This window comes from Archocentrus centrarchus, chromosome 23, assembly GCF_007364275.1.
Source record: "Archocentrus centrarchus isolate MPI-CPG fArcCen1 chromosome 23, fArcCen1, whole genome shotgun sequence".
NCBI lineage: Eukaryota > Metazoa > Chordata > Actinopteri > Cichliformes > Cichlidae > Archocentrus > Archocentrus centrarchus.
This window is the reverse complement of record NC_044368.1, coordinates 12,799,439-12,820,725: the sequence shown is the minus strand read 5'-3', so window position 1 is coordinate 12,820,725 and position 21,287 is coordinate 12,799,439. Positions and strand designations below refer to the sequence as shown.

Sequence of the window (21,287 nt, the reverse complement as noted above, 5' to 3'; positions counted from 1 at the left end):
AAACAAACAAACTGATAAAAGATAAAACAGTTAAATTCATATCTGAAATCTGATGCACTGGGTGCATAACGACACAAAAAACATTGTTTCACATGGATTTGTTGATTAAATAACTGATATGTTGTGTCATCATGGAAGTTTTCACCAGAAAAATTGCGGGGAAGAAATGTATTATTTTCTTCCACTTATCCATGGCCGGGTGCGGGGGCAGCAGCCTAAACAGAGAAGCCCAGACCTCTCTCTCCCCAGCTCCCTTCTCCAGTTCATCTGGGGGAACACTGAGGTGTATAAAGATATAATCTCTCCAGCGTGTCCTGGGTCTGCCCTAGGGCCTCCTCCCGGTAGCACAAGGCATCCTAGTCAGATGCCCGAACAAACTCAACTGGCTCCTGTCAGTGTGGAGGAGTAGCGGCTCCGCTCTGCTCTTCCGTGATTTGACAAGAATTTTTTTTTAACAGTGTGTCTCCCAGCACAGTCTCAAGAGTATGCAGGAGATTCCAGGTGCCAGGCAGTTACTCTAAGAGAGCTGGACAGGGCTGCAGAAGGTCCTTAATCCATCAGCAGGACAGTATCTGCTCCTTTGTGCAAGGAGGAAGATGATGAGCACTGCCAGAGCTACAAAATAACCTCCACTGGTGTGAATGTCTCTGACCAAACAATAAGAAACAGACCTCATGAGGGTGACCCGTGTACCTGATGTTCTCTAGTGGGCCCTGTGCTCACTGCTCAGCACCGTGGAGCCTGATGGCATTTGCCATAGAATACCAGAATTGGCAGGTCCATCACTGGTGCCCTGTGCTTTTCACAGATGAGAGCAGGTTCATCCTGAGCACATGTGACAGACGTGAAAAGATCTGGAGAAGCCACGGAGAACGTTATGTTGCCTATAACATTGTTCAGCATGACCAGTTTGGTGGTGGGCCAGTGATGGCCTGGGGAGGCATACCCATGGAGGGACGCACAGACATCTACAGGCTAGGCAACAGCACCCTGACTGCCATTAGGTATCGGGATGAAATCCTTGGAACCATTGTCAGACTGTACGCTGGTGCAGTGGGTCCTGGGTTCTTCCTGGTGCTTGACAATGCTCAGCCTCATGTTGTGAGAGTATGCAGGCAGTTCCTGGAGGATAAAGGAATTGATACCATGCTCACCTGACCTAAATCCAATAGAACACCTGAGTCCAGATCCAGGAGGAGATCCCCCAGGAGACTATCTATCTCATTAGTAGCCCCAACATTGTCAGGCATGCACACAAGCATGTGGGGGCCATACAAACGACAGAGTACCATTTTGAGTGGCTGCAATGACATTTCACAAAATTGACTAGCCTGCTGCATCATTTTTTCACTTTGATTTTAGGGTGTCAGCCTTCTGTAAGCTGATCATTTTCATTTCCATCAAACAATGTGGCATCCTTTCATTCCTAACACATTACCCAGTTCATATCAGTATAGATATCCAGTTTGATTTTTTTCCCATTGAGATCTGATGTGTTTTCAAAGTGTTCCTTTAGTTGTTTTGAGTAGTGTATTTTTATTAGTTTCTCTTACTGAGCAGGACAGCAGTGTGGTGGTTAGCACGATCACCTCACATGGTTTTCCTCCATCAGTTGGCCGCTGGCTTTCTGTTTGGAGTTTGCATGTGCTCGCATGGGTTCTTTCTGGGCACTCCGGCTCCCTCCCACAGTCCAAAAACACACATGCATGTTAGGTTAATTGGTGACTCTAAATTGGCCATAGGTGTGAATGTGTCCAGGATGCTCTAATATACCATATGCAGTCAGTGTTGAGAATTTAAGTCAATATTGATGCTATAGATGCCAAAATTCAAAATTGGGCTGGACAAATGCTAAAACTCCAATCAGAGGAAATGAGTATTATGACAAAGGGTATAATCCTTCCCCAAATAAAAGCAATTTCTAACAAACCTGTTGACCAACGTAAATGCAGCACGTTGCATTACATGGCTGGATTCAGGTGCATGGCAGCAGGTGAGTGATTGCAGATATCAACCCCTCTTTTCTGATTTGGCAGATATGATCAGGCTTGAACAAACCCGCCTTACATGGTTTGTTACAGGAACAAAGCATGGCATAGACCAACCTCTTTTTTTTTTGCCTATGTTTTAACAAGACACAGATTAGCATGAATACAGTCACTGATAAAACCAAGTATTACATTTCATTTTCTGTGCATCTATAAATATGAAGCTCCAGATGCAGGGAAGAGCAAAAACAAAACAAAACAGAAAATTAGGCAGTGACATTATCTATATGATTAGAGCTCTAACTGTGTGAAAGGGAAAATAGATAATTCGTGTGGAAAGATCTTTTAAAAAGAGACAAATGTAGAAACAGAGTGAGAAAGAGATATGGGAAAGGGAGTGAGAGAAGATAAATAGAGAAACTGAGTGTGGAATACAAAGAGGAGACTCTGTGTGTGTGTGTGTGTGTGTGTGTGTGTGTGTGTGTACACCAGGTGTGTATCTGCAGTCCCCAAGGTCCTTCTAGCTGTCTTCTCCTATTGATTAGTTCATATTGATCTGGCCAGGCATGCACGCACGCACACACACACACACACACACACACACACACACACACACACACACACACACACACACACACACACCATGGTTCACTTGATTTAGCCAGGCTTTGACACAGGGGACATGAGGGTACATTGTTAACACACATGCAAGCATGGACACACAATCACACAAACCTAGAATCCTTCCATCATTTGGCCTCTTAAAAGGACAACTATCTTCTCTCTGACACACACACATACGCGCACGCTTGTCAAACAGCAAACATTCACTCTGTCTGTTTACTCATGTGCATTGGCTGTCTGGCAAACAGGAAGGAGAAACAATGAGCATGTATGAGACAAACTGTTGGTTTAAAAAAAAAAACCAACTTGTGCAAACCTGATGAATCTTTCCACCTGTTTTTTTCTCAAAACTGTTTGATTCTACTGTTTGATTCTTCTTCAAATGTCATATGTAGCACTATATGTTTTAAATGTTGCAGATATGAGTTAGTAGCTCTGAGGAAATAATAGCTAACCCTAACTGTAAAGCTGCTGTAATCAATAAGAAAAGGCGTGTTATATATATTAACGATGGATCGTGGGACTTTTTGTAGACTATACGAAAGGGGGTGATTATGGTGACAAACCCACATTGATATATCACCACACTCTACAGTTCCCTTCAGCTGAATGTAACTTAAAGACAACTTTTAGACTGTAATTTTGGTTTTCAGCTCACAATCTTACTCTTTTGGTTTATTCTCTTTGTTTTCATTAAAAACATTTTGAGCAAATCATGTGCCAAAAACATGTTTACGGGCAGCAGTAAATTCCTTAGATTATAATAAAGTTTTAATTTGTGCATTTCTAGGAGTGCTACCATTTTGAGTGACGTGCGTGCCATTATTTAGCCTCTGGCTCTAATTGATGATCCTACAGTATAAGAGCCAGCCGTGCAGTTTCTCTGATAAGTACAGTGATGTGCAAAAGTCTTGAGCCACCTTTTATTTCTTTATGAACAGACTTTGTCATTTTCAAAGTGGTATCTTTAGGCACTTTGTTACGAGCAGCCTGTTGCAAAAATAGATAATTTGTTCCAATTTCTTTAGTTGAATCTATAAAAATGCCAAAGAAAACACAGTTTGACAGGCATAAAATAGTATTTTTACACCAACAAGGTGATTCCCAAAGAGCTATTAGCCAAAAACTTGCATGGTGTGTCCTTAAAAGATCTGGAAACTGGACAAGTGGAGGACAAAAGAAGTGGCAGGCCTATAAAACTATCTATAGCAGAAGAACAGTATCTGAGGGTCATGTCCTTAAAAATAGGAAAAAAAATCTAGCAAAGACCTGACACAGGACCCGAGAGATACACCTACTGTTCAGTGAAGCCTCATCAGAAATGGTCTCAGTGGAAGGGTGGCTGTCAAGAAGCCATTCTTAATGAAGGGAAACAGGGAGAAAAGGCTGAGGTATGCCAAACTACACAAGAACTGGACTGAAAATCAGTGGCAACAGGTCTTATGGAGGAATGAAATGTGACATTTTTGGTTCAAATCATTGTCAATATGCACAGAGAAGGTCAAGAGAGAGGTACAAAAGTGAGTGTCTACAGCTATCTGTAAAGCACAGTGGAGGCTCTGTCATGGTTGGGAGTTGCATTTTAGCCACTGATGTTGGGGATCTTGTCAAAATTGATGGAATTATGAATGCAGAAAAGTACCATCAGATTTGATAATGATCCCAAACACACGGTCAGGGCAGTAAAAGTATACCTGGATAGAAAGACTCACAATGGAACACTATCAGTCATGGATTGGCCTCCCCAGAGCCTGAACCTCATCATTATTGAAGCAGTGTGGGATCATTTTGACAGAAAATGACACAAAAGGCAGCCAACAGCCAAATAAGAGCTTTGAATATTCTTCAAGAAGCCTGGAGAACTATTCCTGAATACTACTTAAAGAAATTACAAGAGTAAGAGCGTGTGAGAGTGTTGAAGAAGAAAGGTGGTCATACCAAATATTGACTTTCAAGCTGGTTAGAATTGTGTAAACTCAGTTTTTGCCTTATATACTGTATTTTCATGTATGTTTGCACATTTTGGTAAATTTCAGCATCTATTTCCCATTTTCCTAGCAATATATAAAGAAATGAGGGGTGGCTCAAGACCTTTTCACAGTACTGCACATGTCGTTTTTAGCCCGTTTTTATAATTTTGTATATTAGTGAATTATACTAGTTAGTGCTATCTGACATTTTCCAGGATCTACCCCCTTTTAAAACATGCACACGTCTGGCTTAAGTGAAGAAAAGAAAAGAAAAGAAAAGAAAAAAGGATGGTGACTTTAGGTTATAGCTCCCCCACAAAATGATGGGTGGCATGACAATGGCTACCATCTTTTATATACAGTGTATGCTTATGTCATAATTGCTGTTGTGAACCTCAAACAAAATTAGTCGCATTTTTAAGGTTTTTTTTTTTTTTTTTTCACAAAATCCTGATACTCTGACAAAACAGTTTATTATGAGAGAAACAAGCAATTGCAAATACAGTCGACTGCCACAGCAGCAGCCTAAAGGCAGTGTTTACAAGTAGCAGGTTTGCAACTGGAGGGCCACCAGTGCTAGTCCTTAGGGTGGCTAGAAAAGTGCAGGTGAGGTGAATTAACAGCGGCCTCCCCCTTTTCAGATACGAAAAGAAGAAGAAAAAAAGCATTCACTTCAAGTCAAGGTGCCCTTGAGCAAAACATCTCACCTCCAACTGCTCCTGAGTCGCTTAGTGGCAGCTGCTGAAGAGTGTTTTTGTTCAGGCCAGATCCCAGTGTGACTGTGTGGAGGTGTGTGAAGGTGAAGCAGGTCTAGGCTCATAAAGAGTACGTACGCTTGTTCTGTCTGTGTCTAGATGGAAGGGAGAGGAAATAATGTTAAAAAGGTGAAAAAAATGGTAAAAAAACAGACAAAAAAAAACCAAAAAAACAGTCTGCTCGTCAACAACCCTCTAATGAGAGGGTTTTGGTCTGGTAGCAGCCTTCCTGACACATATCAATATGTATACTCACACTGATATGCACCACACACACACATACTGTCTCGCATCTTTTTTTATTTTATTTGTCCTTCATCCAGCCTTTCTGCTAGACTTTCCCTTTCCCCCTCTTTGTCTCTGAATCAGAAGAAACGTCACTGTCTGTTTCTGCCTTTAGTCTTTTGTGTGCACGCGCACACACATACATACGACACACCAATACAGTACGTGCACAGATACACAACCACCTGCACCCACAGAGACCGAAACACATGAACACAAGCACGCGCGCGCACACACACACGCTCACACACACAGACTGCCTTCTGCTGCTGTGATGGCTCCGAGCTGTCAAAACACCCTTGCTTTCTCTCCCTCTCTCACCAAAGCAGCTTGACTGAGCTTGTCTATGCAGGTTCACAGAGACTGCTGTCTATCCACCCTCATTCTTTCTTTTCTCACATTCTCCTCTGCAGTTTGCATCTTGATTTTGCTTTCTTGAGCTCTTCAGCTTTTGCCCACACAAGGATCTGCATATATATATATTTTAAACAACGCTTTATTGTATGCCACTGTTTATGGCATCAGGCTATCATTTAAATGCCTAGTGGAACCCAATTATTCGTAAAGGTTTATATTGACAGCACATTCTCGCAGTATGTGAAACAGTCATGAAACTGAATCTGTTGATTGTGTGTTCCCGGACACGTTTCCTGTCCCTTTTCTTGTTTACATGAACACCAACTTTTATCCTCTGATTTGTGTCCATGCATGTGAAGTTTTTTTCAGTTTTGAAGAATAAAAAAATGTCAATTTTCCACTCACTCTGCAGTTTGAAACCCAGTGAGTTTCACATTTTATTTGGTAGGACTTTTACACTTAAGTTATGCTTTTACTTGCCATTCGATTAGGTTTGCGCCTTGACAACAGAAGCAGTGTAGACAAAAATCCTTCTCCCCATTGAAATACATTGGAAGAATGTAGTTTCAAAAGGGCCTGTCACACAAGTCGTGTCCACACTGAGGCAGAAAATTAGAAGAGTTGTTGTTTACATGTGAATGTATAGTTTTCTGTCAATAATGAAATGCTAAAATTGTATTAAAACACTTAATTATGGTCTTTCCCGTCCTTCAGTTGTAACAGTACAGCCAATCTGTGGTACAGACACAACCTGGTTATTCTGTTTAGTCTCATTTTGCACTATGCTGGCTTAAGTTGCTGACATAGTCCATAATGGACACAGATGTTGGCAGCAGGGTTCACGGTGGATGTGCTTTGGGCTCTGTTTACACTACATCAACTGCCTGCCTCTGTGGCCAAGTTCACCTATGCGCAGTCAGCCTTGCTTCATATAAAGGAGCATCGGCAGCTCCTGTACATGACATTTATGCCAGTATGATTTAATTCTGAAAATGCTGCTTAGATGTGGAAACAATGTGCATTCACATCACTATTTTCCAGCTGATTTTTCAAACTTGTCCACTGCTGAAGATCTTGTTTTCTAACCTGTAGATTTCCTTCAGTAAAAATGTTATCACTGTACGAATGAAATACTGTAGCTCCCAAATGCTACCATTTCATTATAATCCTCTGCTGAGCCTGGTAATCAAACGCTGCTTTATGCAGGGAAATGCAAACTGACCACACATGCATTAATACGGGTTGATGAAAACACCTACTGGCATTCAAAATGAATTACCAGCGAGGCAGTTGGTTCCCTCACCTTCCTGCTCACCTCCAGACTATGTCTGGGCAAGTCTTCTCTTCTATAGCCTCGTCAAGGATTTGAAAAACAGCAACAAATTGTGACTCAAAGGCATAATTTGTGAGAGAAAGGAGTGCTTTTACATTTAGCCACCTTGTTGTCTGCATTACAGGCATCACATTACACGCATCAAGGCTAGGTGAGGCATTGTTAAAGCCTTGCGTGCTTATTAAAAATTAATGTAGTACTCAAAATATACAATACATCAAGGTCATAACACACACATGACCAGTAAAATCAAACATAGAGCACAATGATGAAGACTTTACCCCACAAGAAGACATAATGTTAACAGGTCATGGGTCCAAGACAAGCAATTTTTCCCCTAAAACAGTTCTTCCTGGTAAAGAATATTTCTGTTCTCTCTCCTGGTTTGATTTGCTTCCCTCTCCTTTTCTTACTCTCTCCTACCACACACACACACACACACACACACACACACACACACACACACACACACACACACACACACACACACACGCCTGTGTGTTTGGCCTGCAGCGTGTGCACAGCGGGGAGGAATCAACCGTATGGCAGACATGAGGACGAAGCCAAATCTGGCTTGTACACATGGTGTGTGGCCGTGTTGCCCTGTGTGTGTGAGTGTGTGTTTGTGTGCGTGAGTATGTGTTTAGCTGAAGGCAGCCTGCACTTAAATATATATCAGGGGCAGCGGTTGCCTAAAGGTGAAAGCTGTGTGGTTTTCACTGGAAGGCTGCCGAACGAATGACTGAAAACCACTCTCCATTCCCTCGCCAGCTAGTGTCACTGTGCCCCTGAGCAAGGCACTTAAGCTGCTGCTGGATAAGAGCAGCACTGTGAATCGAGGAGCAAGGCTAACTAATGCTTCCTCACTACTTAGAATATAGCTGCGTATTTTCTGTTACTGATTGCATTCTAATCAGAAATGCTGAGATGTGGGAACGCGACAAAATCACTGGAAAGAAATGGGACATCAAGCACAATAAAATGGAACGAATGCAACAAATAATCTAAATGTTAATAATCACGAGGAAAGAGATGGCAAGTAAGAAGGTTAGAGCAGCTCTGTAGACTGAAAACACTTTGGGTTTAGGTGTTCAAACTTGGATCTTACTGCAATGGCACTAACAAACCAAAATTACATCCCTAATTGGAAAATAATACAATATGCGTTTGTAAATGTGACCATCCATGACAAAATCCACGCCACCTGCATGGACGCCTGCATGAGAAAAACATGCGACTATTCTTAAACGATCCCAAATCTGATTATAAGCAGGTATTTAATCATAAATAAAAATTTTAGACAATTCAGAAGCGTTAGTGTTCGTCTGTTTGGCGGTATCTTAAAGCTTCCTAGAATATATACACTGTCCACCCACTTCCGCTGTGTATACATAAAGTGTCAAAATATTTCTCATAAAGCATGAGGAAAGCATATGTTTCTGCATGCGTGTCCATGTCTGTGTCAATATATGCTGCTTGCAGGAAAATATGCATGTAATTTAATTGTATGCGCATGTGTGCGTGTATGCGTATTGTATACTGTGTTTGCTGCCAATATGCAAACACACATTGAGCGCATATGTGCGAGAGCGTCTTGGCTCGTGGTGGTTTTGTAAGTGCATGAAAATCATTTATTCATGTTTCACTTTCTCTGTGTCTCTTTCTGTGTGTGTGTGTGTAAGTGTGTCTGTGTGTTGAATACAGAGTCAGTTTTTGTCTTGCAAGCGTGCTCTAATAGCTACTCTTTGCTTACATGCAAAGCTAAAGGTTAGGCTATCATGTCTTTATTTTCTGAATACTGAATGCTGTGTTTATGTTCTCCATCTCTCTTCCTTTTATATCTTGGCAACATTCATTTTTTTTTTACCCTAAAGCCTTTCTTTTATGCCCCATCCTCTCTTTCACTCCTCTAAATAGCTAACAAAATTGTGTGTCTGTGTGTCTGTGTGTAGGGAAGCTTTAAAAATGCATATATTCTATAAGAGGGAAGAGGAAACAGAGCGTGGTGAAAAGAAAAATACAGCCTCTGTGTGTGTTGTCAGTTGACTTGACATCTGATCTTGCTGAGTATGGTAAAGAAGAAAGTGCTGAAAGTACTCCGTGTGGGGGATCCTCTGTGTGTGTGCGTGAGTAAAAGTGTGTCTATGGTGTTTTGTGGCCTGTATGTGTCCTCGTTTCTGTGTGGGTGGTGAGAGGAGGGAGTAAGGGAATAGGGTGTGTGTGATTGCATTTAGTTTAAGTGTCAGCATGCCTTCGTGTATGTGTGTGGCGAGCAGGAAGAAGAGAGGGGGAGTCAGGCAGTGAAAGAGAAGCTGAGAGATGGATGGCAGGGAGGGTGACGAGGGAGGAAAAAAGGAAAAGAGGAGCAAAGAAAATGTGATGTGTGTTGTGTTGAAAGTGATGGGAAAGGAAGAGATAAGATGGAAGGATGTTATAATGGAAAGAAATCCAATGCCCCTTCTTCTTCTGTTTCTTATTCCAGTTTATGTTTCCGACTTGTTCGCTGTTGTATAAATGTTATATGAACTGCGGATGTTATGAATGAATGTTACATAAAAACTCTTTCCTTCCTTCTCTTTCTTTTTTGTCTTTGTCTCTCCAGAGTTTTTCTGACAAATAGACCAGTTTGATGAGCACACGCACACATGAATACACATCACATGTGACCAAGAGCTTCTCTATTGTCTACAAGCAGGAGTACTCCTTTTACCTGTTTCTTCTTTATTTGTGTCCTTGTGTGTATTTTATGACTTCCATCAGCAGGAAAGTGTCCCACTGAAGGAAATCTATCAATGTTTAATTCACTATGTTCTGAAATTGCACGCTTGACAAACAAGAGACAAACCAAAGCGAGAACGTAGTCAGTCGTAACAACATAACATATCGAGCACTTCAACCTTTTTGGTTAGCTGAAAAAACAGAGATTGGGGACATAGACGCAAAAAAGATTTTTTTAAAAATCAAGGCACAAAGGAGTGAAGGTGGAAACAGGTGAATACAGGCAGGGCAGGTAACAAGGAAATTTACAAGTTTTTTTCTTCTTTCCTTCATTTAGACTGAAAGAACTGAGATCTTGGTGTGGTTCTAATGTTGTGGTGTCTGCATCATAAAAAGCTGATGCTTCCAATTTACTTGCAAATAACCGAGGAATTATCTGAGTGGAATTTTAACTTTACTGACTGGTGAAATGTAAGACTGCTAAAAGTTATATAGAACATCAATTTGGGCTATGAGCAATCTATTCAGTATGACTTCAAATGAATGACTGAGCCCATAAATCATCAGAAAAGTGTTTACTGAGGTCATGTTTGGGGCTGTTTTCCCGTAGACTTCTATAGGACTGGTCTAGCCACAACTGTCATCATCTGGTGGCCATTAAAAAGGATGGAGGTTGAAAGCACTTCTGCATTTGCTTCACTTTTCAGACTCAGAAGCTGCGGCCATCATTTATGCTGTCAATATGTGAAATCAAGTATAAATAAAACTGCGACCATTGCAGTTTTTTCCTCTTCAAGGTGAACTCTGCTATAGGAGGAGCTTTCCAGGTCAACCAGTATTCAACCAGTTGGTATTCAACCTGTGCATAGTGCCATTGTGTTGAGGCAGTTGTTGAGGGACTGCACACAAGTGCACTGTAATCTCCACACTGGTTTAACTCTCATAATTCTCTCAGCAGAGAAAACTAGTCAAACTGACATTAATGTGGGACCAAAAATCTACCAAGACTTTGTGACATTTGGAAGGAAGACCTGAGTCAAACAGGCTGCTGGCAACCTCCAGTCACTAAGAAAATATATGCATTCCCTGAGTGGTTGATGAGTGGTTGTTGGCTGATGCTGGGTGAAAATTGGTCATAAAGAAGCTTTTGCTGCACCAAAAGCTTCCTTGTGATTGCTTCGGTCACTTGAAAAAGTGACAAATGGGAAACAGAGAACATTTGCCCTCAAAGTAAAAGGTGTGCATTACCACTGAAGCCAGAACATTTCAAAAGTGATCATTTTTACTTTGTAGGTGAACAGCCTCCAATTCCAATTGGTGTCACACTCTTCAAAGTTTCATTACCGCTCAGTGAGTAGTTGATGAGTTTTTGCAGACATACTACTATAGTAGTCTGCCATAAAAACTACAGGTGACTGCGGCAACCTGCTAGCAACCAACCTCTTGCAACTGATTTTGCCTAGTGAACGCCAGCAACCTCTTGCAACCATTCACCAATGTTACCCTAGCAACTGGTGGCTACCCGAGGGGTGGGTCACTGACCTGTCTCTACACCTGCACAACTGGGGCTTTAGCAATTGACTTCACAGCAACTGCCAACTACCACTTGCAAGTGGTTGCCAGGTGGTTGTCAACCAGTCTCTAGGCCTGTGAGACTGGGGCCTAAATGAGAAGCAAAATTAAACTTTGCAAAGTTTGCAAATGTTTCAGCATCTTTCTGAGCGGAACCATGTTACCTCATTATCTCAACATTCTTGCATTTAAACGTCTCTTTCTACCTCTGCACATCTTTACTCTCCATCTGTTTTCACACATGTATTCCAGACAATATTTTGAGAATTCCAGAAACTTTGGGCATTGTCCAATCTGGAGTTGCATTCTCAAATGCATCTGAAACAATGCTGATATGTATCGAGCCATTACAAGTGTTATGTCTATTCAAGCTGCTGCTAGAGTGAAAGGTGTCACATCATCTAGCTGCATCACTATCATGTGTTAAAAGTTTTATTGGAAACAAAAAGAAACACGGAGGACACACCTCTGCAATAAAACGTGTATTTTAGACGGAACAAGAGGATAATATCAGTTCAAAGTGACACTGCACAACTAAAAACAATACACACTAGAGTTTCATACACATCCTTTTTATTCACTCACAAAAAATGAGCCATGAAAGAAAAGAGCACAGATGTCTGACGTGTTAAGAGAGATGAAGGTATGTGCATACACTGACTGATCATCCCATAGGCCATGTTACTATGGCGCTAACACAGGACTTCAATTAAAGCTAAGAGTCCACGGCCACAAACACATGCAGACATGGCAGTGCAGACATGCCTATTGACTTATGTGATAACACTGTCTTGTCACCACATACAGAGCTGCTCTACCTCTGTGACCTCCCCTCCTTCCCCCACCTCCTCTCCTCTCATGCATGTGTATATGTGACACCTTTCACCTCCTTTTTGCTTCTCCCCCACCTTCTCTTCTTTCCTACCATCTCTCATTACTATCTCTTCTCTGCATTTTAGTCCTGCTGCTTATTCTCCCCCCCCCCCCTTTCCTCCTTACAGCCCCATCTTCCCCTGCTGTCTTCCTCTTGCCTCCTTCCTTTCCATTTTTCCTGCTTTTCTTGCCTCCATCCACACAATCCTATTTTCTCTTAAAAGAATTCTGGTCAGGATGAACTGATTGGAGACACAGAGGTGGGAGCCACTGGCATTTGTTTTGACATTTTTGAGCGTGTAACACACACACATGCAGAAACTCACATAAATACACAAGTGGCTACATACACAGATAAAACTGTACAAATAAGAGAATGTCTCACCAATCCCCCTGAGAGCAAGCTAGAGGAAGAAACAGAGATTTCCTGCTGCGTTTAGAAGCTCTGGCAATACTGCTCTGCAGTGATGCCAATACGTGAACAGAAAAGACAAAGAGAGAAAGAACAAGAGGAAAAAATACACATGTGAAGAGGTACAAAGAGTAAAAATAGGGCTTAGAAAACAGACACTTGCTCCAGCCTAAAGATTATGCTTACTACATTATGACTTCAAACTGAGTATTTGATCCACTGAAGGTATCACAAGAATACCAAATCAGGGGTTACATATTTTCTAGCCATCTAGTTTTTCCCTATTAACTTGAACTTTTTAAATGGTCAGGTAGCTGCTCCCTGAGCTTCTACCAGTGGCAAGTGACCACCTAGCTTCTTCTTCTTTTGGCTGCTCCCTTTAAGGGTCACCACAGCAAATCGTCTGCCTCCATCTCACCCTATCCACTTGCATCCTCTTCTTTCAAACCAACTCTCTGCATGTCCTCATTCACTAATATCATGAAAATTTTTTAAAATGTTTTTTTAAAATTCATATGTAACATTCATATATTCTCCATTCATTACACAGAGTGAACAACTTGAAGTCCTTTTTTGTTTTAATTATGATAATTACAGCTTATAGTTCATGGAAATCAGATATCCACTATCTCCCATTATTAGACTATTTCAATCTAAATTTGGGTAAATTACTATTCAGACAGTATAAATACCACGTATCTCTTGGTCTTGTTCAGTATTACAACTCAATCAGCCTGCTAACTTGACAGTTGTTCAGATGACAATTATTGACACCTTCTATAAGGAGGGTAAGCCACAGAAGGTCATTGCTAAAAAGGCTGGCTGTTTGCAGAGTGTTGTACTGAAGCACATTAATGAAAAGTTTTATGGAAGAGAAAAGTGTGCTCTGAAAAGTTGATTCAAGAGCTTAAGAAAGCCTCACAAGGAGTGGAGTCAGGCTGGTGTCAGTACATCAAGAGCCACCAACACAGATATCTTTAAGAAAGGAACTACAGCATTTACATTCCAGCCTCTCCTGGACCAGGGACAATGGAAGCATCGTCCCTGGGCTAAGGAGAAAAAGAACTGGACTGCTGCTCAGTAGTCCAAAGTCAGACTGGAGGAAGAGTGGAGAAGCTCAGAATCCAAGGTGTTTGAAGTCCAATGTGTCCAGAAGGGGAATTAAACTATTGTGGTTTCCAGGTTCTAGTCCCTCAGATCTTTGGGATCACGCTCAAATTTCTGCTGAGGCTTGCAGGCTGACATAATGACTATAAAACCTCTGTGGGGAAGCGCCACTGTAATTTTTTTTGAATTGATCTTCACAAATAATAATAATATAAAAAAAAATGATACTAGATTTCTGATTTTCATAACCTTTGAGCCCTAATAATCAAAATTAAAATAAAAAAGGCCTGAAATAACAAAATGAATATGTGAAAGTTATTTTTTATTTTTTTTAAATAAACTGTGAGTGAAATGAACTGTTTCATAGTATTCCAGTTTTTCAGCTACACTACTAAGTGCTGACAATGCATTCTGGTTCCAGGGTGTGAAATACTGGCATTCTGTCAGATGCTACTGGCGTTGCAGACATATGTACAAAAGATTCTTTGGCAATGGTGCCTAGATGCACTGGTAGCGGAAATATTGAACTCTTAGAGATAAGATTCCTTTTTAAAGAGCACCAGAGTCCACGACGGGAGGTGTGGCAGTGAAGTAAATCACAGGTTTGTTAACACAGAGACCTGGTTTGTGTCCCTTTTATGGAGTTGTGTTTTGATCTTTATATTTGCTGGTTGGGCATTAAAAGCTACATGGTTAGGTTTGGGTTAAAATACCCCCTTCCACTGCATTAACCCTGCAAGAGGAAAAAAAAACACATTGTCTGTTTGTCAAAACAGGACCCAAATGCAGAATGCTGGAAGCAGGGATACTGAATGAAAGCAAACTTGTTCAAATAGTCCAAACAAAGCAAGTATCTAAGGCCAGGCATAATAGCTCGAGGAACACAAAAAGAGTATGTGGGAAACAGGTGGGAAAACAGACAGCCTGATAACTGATAAAAGGACTGTACACACACAGGGCTGTTTGGGCACAGGTGAAAATAAGTGAGTACAGATGAAACAAATGAGGACAGGGGCAGACAATTATAAAAGTCTGAAAACAAAAGGAAGCAAAACAACCACAAAGAAAGTCATTGCCAAAGTAAAACAGGAACTGATTACAAAGAAACTAACAGGTAGATGAACAGACGGAGGCAGAAAAGGTATTAAATGTTTATTAAATTATATAAAAACTGGAACAAAAAAGCCAAACTACACAAAACCCAAGACATGAGGTCACCACAGTGGATGGATCTGCATATTTCATTTAGAGCAGATTTTTATGGCCAGTGCCCTTCCTGATGCAACCCTTCCATTGATTTCTGCCTCTTCCTGGCCATGGTTTGCGTGTTAAGGGGAATGTGTTATGGTATCCAAGAGTGACATTAAGGGGTCATTTAGAAACAAGTTGTTAGTGAAAGAGCTGTCTTATTGTTGCTGTTAACCCAGTACATTAATGGCACCAAAGGACACCTTGTGTGCATCTGGAAGACAAAATGACAGTTTTTGAGTTAATGGGAATGAGAACAGGCTGGTGCATACTATCTCACTTATGCTTGTTTTATGCTTGAGCAGACTGCCCATCTACCTGCAGAGAGTGTTTGTTGTTGATGGTGGGAGTGTACAAAACGTGTGGTACAACCAGTCTGTGGGCTACTCTTGCTTGTGCTGTTGTTGGTCCATCAGTCAGCCGTGGAGAAGCGTGAAGTTAAACAAAGTCCTGAAGTGAAACTGAAGGGAAACACTGCAGCCACTGTCTGCACTGTTCATGCTTCAATTTTAATCTTTGATGGGTTTTTTCATGCTCCTCCCATTCCTGGTGTCTTCCCCTTTCCCTATTCTGGCCTACTTGTCAACCACTTGTCGGCTTTCGACCGACGCATGCGCCATCAGTGATGTGCAACTGGGATTTTGGCAGACTGCATGGAAGCATTTCTGCAGTGGATGAAAATCCCTCCCCACTTGCTGTCCGAATGGAAACGTGTACACAGATGGACACATTTGCAGGACCATAAATTATGCTTTAGGCATACCTTTGAACGGGAAATAGTGTGTGTGTGTGTGTGTGTGTGTGTGTGTGTGTGTCTGAGACCTTACAGACACACACCTGGAGGATTACCCTCCCAAACTTTAAATCTTCACCTTAAGGTGGGATATGTATTATGAAGACTTTTGTCCCCAGAAGTGAGATGGGTCTCTACAAAGTCTAAAGGGATTCATGTCCCCACACTACTAGTAATACAAGTACACCCACACACAAATACACAGATGTCTGTCTGTGATGGTGCTATTTATATTTAAACAGTGGGTCTTTTAAGTGTGCACATCATGGGATACACACACACACACACACACACACACACACACACACACACACACACACACACACACACACACAGTCTGTCTCAGCAGGCAGGTATTCACTCAAAAAGCTTAACCTCATTCACACTACAGCTTAACTTTAAAGAGCTACTATTTTTGTATTATATAGGGATTCAGTCCCATGTTGCTTTCTTCATTAAAGAAGAAACTCTGCAACACTGGCCCCTTTGCAGCTTTTGATCAGTGGAACAAATTAAAGTAAAACCTTCAAGACTGATTTTAGTGCAAATCACTCTGTCTACATACTTAAAATGAATTTTGAGACCGTAAATGCAAGCAAGCATAAAAACACGACTCATTTTTCCTCTTCTTTTTTGGGTGTTACGTTAGTGTGGATGTGCGATGTGGGTAAATGACAAGAGAAAAAAAAAGAAGAAAGATCAGTCAAATCGATATCTGTGATAGATCTGAGTGCTTTAACACATCTGGATTTGTGGACTGTCTACAGAGGAAGAAAAAGGGGGAAGGAAAGAAGGAGGGAGGGAGGGAATACATTAGAGGAGTGTTTGCAGTGCCTTATGTTTCCAGGACCTCCCACCCTCCCATCTACTCTCCCTCTCTCATTTTCTCTCTCCAGCCAGAGGAAAACTCCTCCATGCCCTGCATTCCTCTCACATTTTTGCTCCGGGTTTACCTTCTCCACCTCTCTTTCTGCACCAACATCATCATCTCCTCCTCCTCTCTCACCCGTGGCTGTCTGTCTGTTTCCACCTCTTTTCCTTCTTCTTTTCCTGTTCTCTCTTGGGGTTTCTGATTCTCTCCCTCTCTTTCGTTCCCTCCTCCCTCTTTCTTTACCAGCATGCTCCAGTAGGCCGGTGAAGGCAGGGGGCTCGCCTGAACCCTCCACCCCCAGCAGGGGCCCTCCAGCTCAGCCTGGCTGGCTGGCAGGCTCCCTGGCACACTTCCAGCACACACAGAAACACACACACACAGCTTTTTTCCCCCTTTCTCTGCTTACTGTCTTGTATTTATTAGCCTGTCTTTCTTTTTAGATATCCTCCCTTTTCTAAGATCACTTTTGCTTTATTTTTTCCTTTTATCTGTTTACATTTATTGATGTTTGCTCTGGCTTATTTCGAGAGGACTGCACACAAAGACAACACATTCACTGTATCTTTAATTTCTTTAATTTTCTTGTCCAAGCTACATTACATACAGTTCAGTATATTATCCAGTATAATTAAGATAGATAGAACTTCCACAGTCACATGTTGTCTTGTTAGTTTTCTGTACAGTAATCAATCGGGGAACCATCAAAAAACATCAGATTTTTAACAAAATTGTAGTCAGGTGGATATTTTTTGTTTCATTTGGATGCTGTGACCTGTATGGTGCCCTGATTTCAACCTTTCTACCAAAAGGACTTAATAATACACAGCAAAAAATGAGGTAAATTGTTGGTAGGTTGAAAAGCTTTGTAATGGCCACAGGTGACTCTTTAGTAAAAGTAAAAAAAAAGTGCAGGCTCTGAAAAGTACTCACAGTAAAAAGTGAGCTTTTTTTGTGCGAAGCTGACAGACTGATGTCATTTTGTATCAAGATATCACTAATCGTTCTTTTCTGTGTCACAGGCAGTTCTCTGCAAGATGTGCACAATAAGCACCAATGATGGATAAACCAATAGGATTTTCTCTTAGGTGTTATCATTCCCTTCAACTCAGTTTGATGTCACAAAATAACCAATAACCCCTCAAATACATTCAAATTAAATAGTAGAAAGTAAATATATTTGTGTTAAATTGTAGGGGGCAAAGTAAATGTACATATACCTGAAAACTGTACTTAACTACAGTAACAAAATATTTGTACTTTGTTACTTCCCATCTCTGGTAGTGAGTGGCCAGATTTGTGGATGTGAGCAAGTGTGGACTATTGGCGTCCATTCTTGTGTTTGCAAACAAGTGAAACAATTAAATCTCCCTCCTCTCTATGCCTGCTTTTCATTCCTTCTTTGAGTTTAGCAGAACAGAAGTGTTACTAAGATGAAGCCGATAATGAGCGAGTCTGTGTGTGTGAGGGAGGGAGGGAGAAAGAGAGAGCGGGATCCTCCATAATTTGGTATTTCCTTTTTAGACAGGGGAGGAAAGGCCAGTGCCCTCATTCATGCACATGCGCACAACACACAGCTCCTCTTTTAATGACCCTTACATCTGCCCTTAGGCACTAAGAGAGAAAACAGAGAACATAGATAGATAGATAGACAGATAGATAGACAGACGTGCACTGAAGGTCAGAGATGAGAGTTCATAGTCGTGACACATATGCATCCAAACACGCACACATGGTTATTTCAATGTGTGAGTTCAACTGGAGGTTAGACCTTCAGGCTCCACAGCTCAACAAGAGAGAAAAACACGGAGAGAATTCATAGCAGCTGATTCAGCATGGAACTGACTGGTATGATTATTGTAGACCAGAGGGGACAAATAAGAGGAAATCTTCCAGTTATATAGATAATTTCTAGAGGAACAAAATGAAAATTCAAGGCAGATGGTGGCCTAAAACAACTGGTAGTTCAGTGGGAAGGGAAAATGAAGGAAAGCCAGAAAGAACTGAGAGAGTGACAATAACTCTTTTACAACTTAAGCAACAGCTGAAGATGTTACTGTGTCTCCAGACTGTCTCTCGTACAAACACACACTCACAGGGCCCTGACCTTGTTGATGGCAGCTGTTGACAGCACTCTCTGCACACAATCCAGAAGCACAAACTCCCACTCAATATATGCACACAACAACACACACAAGGCATCTTTATTTCCACCCAAAACCTCTCTCATCACCAAATATAGACAAACATACCAAAAAAAAATCCAACTTTGCAGAATGAGAAAGCAAGCAAATCTGATGCTCTGAACCTGATAGGTCACAAGCTAGCATTTCCTCCCTTTAGCCAAGAAACTTTTCCACCCAACGTGGGGTTCAAACCCACAAACCCAAGATTAAGAGTCTCATGGTCTACCAACTGAGCTAGCTATAGGTCGCACTTATCACACAAACACAAACATGAAATATAGCCAAACAATTAAATTTGTTTAGCTGTTAAAATAATTTTAAAGCATTTTTATTATGTTTATTGAACATGACTAAAATTTCACCTTTGTAGCTCTCCAAAGTTTTACAGCCGTGGTGACGCATCAGATAGAGATCGAAAAGCAGGTTTCAAAACTGCATAACGCTCTGGTTTCTTGAGTTTGCTGCTCAGGGTCTTTGTGTGTGCTGTATGTGCTCGTCCGTTGGCATTTTGCATTTCTATTGGTTATGCAAATGTACATTGCACCATGTGACTGCTACCAGGCTGCCATGCACTTTGCTCTACATAGCGGGAAACCATTATTTCATGGTGCAAATGGTAGAAAAGAAGCACAGAGGTGCCATTGTATGTGAAAGGCCCTTAAAGTTAGACCTGTTCTTAGTCAAGGGAATAAATGTAATCTTTGTTGGCAGTGCTTGTTGTAAACTAATTCACTTCATGAGATAAAATGCTAAAACTTCACAACCAAAACTAATTTTCAGTCTTGATTGTCTTCATTGAGTAGTGTAAATTTCAAATTGCAACCTCCAGAGCTGAAAAATGAAGCCATGACTGACATTCCTGGCTTTGGTGAGTGAAACAGTATTATTTTGTTAGTCTGTTACTTAGCAAATTAGCAGGTATCCATGTCTGTCTTGCATCTGTGCAGGCTAAACCCAGACTTAGGAAACCCCTTGATCATGTTGATATACACAGAGATTAGTTTGAAGTCTCTCCAATAAAGAGAGGAGAGATTTTATGTAACATAAAACTATGTTGAGCATAAGAGTGCCATGTTGGATTACATTTTAATGCCAGATAAATATTGTGAGTGCTGATGGTTGACACAAGTATTGGTTAAAAACTGCCCCAAAGACCCTGAGATAACACATCTCATGCTTTACCGACTGAACTAGTTGTGCTTCAAAGCTACATTCATGATATCCAAATCAAAAATTGTGTGAATTGAAATTTCTGTGATTTTTTGTATTTACTGAATATCAACAAGGTTTTCCCAGTGCAACCTTGAAGAATGCAGCACTGCTGGAAGATCAAGTAGAGATGAAAATTCAGGTATCGGCTCTGCATATCACTTTGGTTTCCTCATGTTGCCTTTAAAGTTCACACAAGGAAATAAGCTTCATTGAGGACATGTCATCATCTGAATAAAAAACAACAGAGGGGACTTGATGGATAGGTTTTTTTCCCCCTAAAAGTTTCAGTAAACAGCATGTGTCAATAAACTCTAATGCCAAAAACTCCATCAGGAGTGGGATTTGAACCCACACCTCCATTTGGAGAACAGAAGTCCCTTTGGGAAGGAAGGACTCCATCCTTGAGTCTGGTGCCTTAAACCACTCAGCCAGCCTGACATCAGCAACCCCAAGAGCTCACCAAAGTCATTGATGACTTAAAACTCAGCGACCCTTAATATGTTTCACCGTCTGTTACAATTAGTCACTGTGAGGAAAGTAAAGTATTTTAGCTTTTTTAGATCAGATCTTTCCATCTGATAGAAGAAAGGATGGGCTGCCTGATGAATGCCTGGACAGATGGTCTCATGAACAGACAGATAGGTGAAGGATGGATGGATAGATGGATGGAGGAGGGCGGGGGGTTGGCATGTTTGATCCTCCCAGCAGAAATAATCAGCAAAGCCCTGGAGCCCTAAATGTGTGTGCATGTGTGTGTGTGTGCGAGCTGTGGGGTTTTCTGGCTGCATGCCAAGACCAGCTCCTACCAAGAGATAGATCAAAGACTGCGCTCTCTCTTTCTTTCTGTCTCTCCTGCTCATATTTCTCAGGCGTTCCTTCCTCGTTCCTGCTCTCTGCCCTGAAAACGCTGCATTCTCTCTCCATTTTATACCAGAGGGCAGAAAATTACAACTTTTCCCAAGTAAAAAGGGGAAAGGAAAGAAAAG

The 21,287-nt window shown here is 41.3% G+C and overlaps 1 protein-coding gene across 1 annotated transcript in view; it reads right to left on the bottom strand.

Annotated features, from left to right (window-relative positions):
• wnt5b (wingless-type MMTV integration site family, member 5b) overlaps positions 1-21,287 on the bottom strand; it is an 89,659-nt gene that overhangs the window by 45,548 nt on the left and 22,824 nt on the right. Inside the window, exon 2 of the mRNA XM_030719821.1 lies at positions 5,290-5,432. The gene's annotated coding sequence lies outside the window, so the exon portion shown is untranslated. The remainder of the gene's footprint in view (positions 1-5,289; positions 5,433-21,287) is intronic.